A 5300-nucleotide genomic window follows, 5' to 3' on the forward strand; every position below is an offset into this window, starting at 1 on the left:
CCCTCTCTCCCTCTCTCCCTCTCTCCCTCTCTCCCTCCCTCCTCTCTCTTACCTTTAAGAGCTGGGCTGAGAAAAGTCTCAGCCATCATGGTGCAGAATTCACCTGAGGTCCTCCTAGTAGCAACAGCAGTGAGGAACAGCGTAGGTCTCACTCCCCAGCTCCTTTGAGGTCCTCCTACCCCTTACCTTGCCTGACCAACAGAGTTAATATGGCCTTGTGCGAGCCCCACAGAGTAGGTCCATGGCTCCCACCTATCCTCTCCCTGTGAAGCACCTGAGCCTACACACTGGTCACAGAACAAAGTGCTTCAGGCCTCTCATCACCACGGCTACAATCAGGGCCAGACCCCAGAAACAAGAGAGTCAAAGTCAATTATGCCTGACCCAACTCTCCTCACCCAGGAGGGTCAACACACGCACTGTGTGTTGTAGAGTATTATTTTAAGGTGTGTTACATGTGTTTATGCTCTGGAACATTTGTTTAACGATGTAAAGATGTGTTGCTTGTATTTGTTTAACTCTGTGAAGCTGTGATATTTTTTGCCTGTCTAAAACACCTGATGGTCTAATAAAGAGCTGAATGACCAATAATGAGGAAAAGAAAGGATAGGCAGGGCTGGCAGGCAGAGAGGGAAATAGAAGGAAAAATGAGGCATGAGCAAGAGAACAAGGAGAGAAGAATGTCAGGGACCGGCCATCTAGTCACCCAGCAAACCACAGAGAAAGAAGTAAAGAAAGGCATACAGAATAAAGAAAGATAAAAGCCCAGAGGCAAAATATAGAAGGGACAATTTAAGATAAGAATTTAGCTAGAAAAAAGCCAAGCTCAGGCTGGGCATTTAGAAGTAAGAATAAGCTTCCGTGTGTGATTTACTTGGGAGCTGGGTGGCAAGCCCCCCAAAAAGACAGTGTAAAGAGGCCAAAGACTAAAAACAACAACACTAATAGTAAACAGGGTGCACCCCACACTCTGCTGCCTGCACGAGTGTCCCCGCTTGTGAGCCCTACAGGGACAGTGAGTCTCAACCCCAACATGTGGTTCGTGTGATGCTCAAACTCAGTGTTGGAGCTAGTGACATAACAGTAGGAACTCGGAACAACACACCCGAGCAGGTATACTGTAACTACAAAGGTCCACCCCCTTGGGTCTCCAGGGCAGAGAGACTTCCGAGTTTAGCCACTGCTGTTTGTGAGTTGTGGCCGGGTTGAATTGATTGCCATTCCCTGCCCTGCTTCCCTCTTGCTGCAGCAAAGCAAAAACAGAGAAACATGGAGAGTGAACTCTATGCTTCCTCTTTGGGTCAGAATAACAAGCACTCTTTTAAGGGCATCTTTGCCAGTTGTTACACCTTGGATTTCTGGAATTAATATTTTTAATCTTCTCCTCAGCCTTTGTATGATGTGGATCAGCAAACAAACAAACTCTTCATTTATCTCTTTTCATTTACACAGCCTGGACTGGCCTGAAGCTGGCTACGTAGCCAAGATGACCATAGACTTCCTCCACCTCCCAGGTGTGCACCGCCATGCCAGGTTATGAGGTGACAGGGTTGGAACCCAGGGCGTCATGCTTGCTAGCAAGCCGAGCACCGACTGACCCGGCTACAGCCCCAGGCCGGCAGGTAAGCTTTGAACAGGAGAGTCTGCTTAGCAGGACCAGCTGCAGGGTCAGGTTGCATGCAGGAAGATTCTCTAGTCTTTCTGACCCTTCACCTTGAAGGCCTGCGACTGTCCCAGGCCCGTCACCCTACGAGCTGCGTGTGGGTCAGTCAGCTGCATGGCTCCATCTGGTCACATTTCTCCTCAAGCACCGTGTTAATTGGAGGACTTCGCTATAATTCGTGTCCGTACACTCGACCCTCCGAAGCAGAGGCTGCTGCTGCTGCTGCGTGAGTCATGATGGCCATAAAGATAGCTCTTGTAACTTCAATGGAAGCAGATGCTTCATCTGGGTCTCTGCATAAACATTTGGATAAGCAGGGCATCCTGCGCTCTGGGCTTACAGAGAGCAAAGCAGGGGATGAGGCAGCAGCTCTCAGTTACAAAGAACTTCTTCCCAGCCAGCAGTAAGTTACGGAATCAGTTGTGCTCAAGACGGCAAGTGTTGGTGGAAGGTTCTAGATAAGACGGTGACATGAGAAGGTGTAAAGGCCCCTCTCTGTCTCTTTCGCTTTCTCTCTTTCTCTCTCTCTCTTTTGCTTTCTCTCTCTCTTTTGTTTTCTCTCTCACGCGTGCTCTCTCTCTCTCTCTCTCTCTCTCTCTCTCTCTCTCTCTCTCTGCTCGTTGGCCAGTTTTAGGTCATGTCCTGACACCTACCAGGACGGCTTCCTCTCAGCTGACCTTCCCGAAAGCGCTGCTATTATCTCCGGGAACCACGAGGAGGAATGTGGGGTTAAGTCTGGTCTCACAAGTCCACGAAGGTCATTGCCCTGGAAGCCAGCCTGTTTGTCCTGTGCTGAGGGTCATAACTGATGTCCTCCCCTGCTCCAGCATTCTTAACCCTGTCCTGAGGCAAGCACCCCTCACCCCAGCTTCTTTACCCTGGGCTGACCAAGGGGCAGCCGTGAACTGGCCTTCTGACGTGTGACATCCCACTTGAGAACCTGTCCTTCCAGGCGGTCAGAGAGCAGTCAGCTCTCACTTACCTGTTCTTCCCACCTACAAGAAGGGTTCATCCCTGAGGAGCTGCGGAGTCAGGGCCCCTGTGTCCCTTTGCTCACGTTGTCACCCACAGATCAACCCATAGCCTTGGTTTACGTGAGTTCTTATTCAAAGATGTAGTTAGTACATAGGTATCTAGGGCGTCCTTGAACTCATCATAGCCTTGGTTTACGTGAGTTCTCATTCAAAGACGTAGTTAGTACATGGGTATCTAGGGCTGTCCTTGAACTCACCGCGTAGCCCAGAATGACTCTGAATACTTCTCACCTTGTTTCCACCACCCAAATGCTGGGAGCACAGGCCAGCAACACCCCGCCCAGCTTCACACTTTGTGGATTCACTGGCCTTGGCCAACAATGCTGGGTGCTTTATCTCTGCCTTTTCACCCCAGGGACACTAGCCAGCAGCCCAGCGTTGAGCTTCCAGACACAAAGCTACAGAAAACAACAAAGAATACCTGGCACTGATTAGGCCAGGAAGAGAAACGGGTTTCCAGCAAGAAAGCTGAAGGAAGAAGGCAGACAGACAGCTTGTCAGTGGGCTGCACACAGCCAGGGGTGTGTACAGCAGGGTGGCCCCTGTTGTTCCTTAAAGCAGCCAGGGTCTTTCTTCTGCGAGTCAGTTTGCAGATATAGAATCTGAACAGTGAGGGCCAATGAGGAATAACAGGACATCCTTGTCCTTGTGCCCAGCCATACTCTGCCAAATGCTCTCTTTCTTAGTCTTCTCTTCTAGAACCTTCTTGGGTCTGTCTTCCTGAGCTGGTGTGTTCTTAATGGGAACCTCTTCCTCCCCACTGTTAGTATCTGGCCCTCTCCTTGAAGAATATTTGTGAGCCAAGAGGAACTGGATTCATACACTAGATGCAGTCCTAATAAAGAAGTTCTAGCTGGGCAGTGATGGCGCAGCCTTTAATCCCAGCACTCGGGAGGCAGAGGCAGGGGGATCTCTGTGAGTTCAAGACCAGCCTGGTCTACAGAGCGAGTTCCAGGACAGGTTCCAAAGCTACACAGAAAAACCCTGTCTTGAAAACCAACCAAACAAACAAAAAGGTCGTAGCTGGTATGGAGCCTGTAGTTTATAAGGAACGGCTCAGTTTAGCAGAAGACAGAGCAGGGCAGGGAGGACCTCGGTGATAAACATGTTCCTCACACCGTGCCGTAGAAGGGATGGACCAGTTTGAGAATTTGAAACTTTCTTCCTAGGCCTGTGGTTGTGAACTGGGTTGGTCCTGGAGTTTGATGACAGTGGCTTCAGAGCCACTGTCCCTGGGTGTTTCGGGCTGACCCCTCAATGTCCCAGGAGAAAACCTGGGATCTGGAGCAGGTTCTTGAGCAGGTGAGGTTCTGGAGCTGAACTCCAGCTGTCAGTACCACCCAGGGCCTCGGAGCACAGCTTCTAGGAACTGACTGAATGGGAAGTGTATGCCATGACGTCCTTCCTACGTGGCCAGGATTTTGTACCATGTTATCCCATGACATTCTTCCTACGTGGCCAGGATTCTATACCATGTTATCCCATGATGTTCTTCCTACGTGGCCAGGATTCTGTACCACGTTATCCCATGACGTTCTTCCTACGTGGCCAGGATTCTGTACCATGTTATCCCATGACGTTCTTCCTATGTGGCCAGGATTCTGTAACATGTTATCTGGGGTTCACAGACTTAGCAAGAGAGTTCTAACCAGACCCTGTCCAGATAAAAGCTTCTCCCCCCTCTGGGCTTCAGTGGCTGTGTGTGAGCTCTGAAAACCTCCACATTAAAGCTCCGCTAGAGAATGGAACATCCTCACACACAGTCCCTAAAAATGACACAAATATCCAAACATCAAAGAGCAGAAAGGCTGACTCCAGCAGTGCCCCCAGCCCCCCAGAGTTTAAAACCTGCCTGCGGCCTCGTGGAAATGAACTGAACAGCCGCAAGCAGAAAGCGTGAGAGGAAGCCGGGAGAGGTCGGCTGCACATCCTTCCTTCTGCAGAGGCCCTGTAGGTCAGCCATGCCTTCTGGGCTCCTCTGTCTCCCGCCCCAGGGAGACACAGCCGAGTGAGGGTGGCAACTGTCGAAGGGAACCAGAAAAGGCTTGCTTTGTCTTAGTTAATGTTCATTTTAGTTTATTTTCTGCACCGTTTCCACCAATTACTGCAGTTGTTAATCTCATTATGAAGACCCCTGGCCTCCCGAGAGGCGCACTGGCTGGCTCAAAGACACAGTGCCTGTGCAAGGCCTTTGGTAAGGCAGGTAGTTAGCGTAATTTATGCTTTCACCAAGATGATAACAATCATTTTACCATTAAAATTTGAGTGTCATGTGAATGGGTTAAAAAATTGTGTGTGTGTGTGTGTGAACATACAGGCCACAGCATTTGTGTGTGTGAGCATACAGGCCACAGCATGTGTGTGTGTGTGAGTGTACAGGCCACAGCATGTGTGTGTGTGAGCATACAGGTCATAGCATGTGTGTGTGTGTGTGAGTGTACAGGTCATAGCATTTGTGTGTGTGAGCATACAGGCCACAGCATGTGTGTGTGTGAGTGTACAGGTCATAGCATGTGTGTGTGTGAGCATACAGGTCATAGCATGTGTGTGTGTGAACATACAGGCCACAGCATTTGTGTGTGTGAGCATACAGGCCACAGCAT

Source organism: Microtus ochrogaster, assembly GCF_000317375.1.
Source record: "Microtus ochrogaster isolate Prairie Vole_2 chromosome 14 unlocalized genomic scaffold, MicOch1.0 chr14_random_2, whole genome shotgun sequence".
Classification (NCBI taxonomy): Eukaryota; Metazoa; Chordata; class Mammalia; order Rodentia; family Cricetidae; genus Microtus; species Microtus ochrogaster.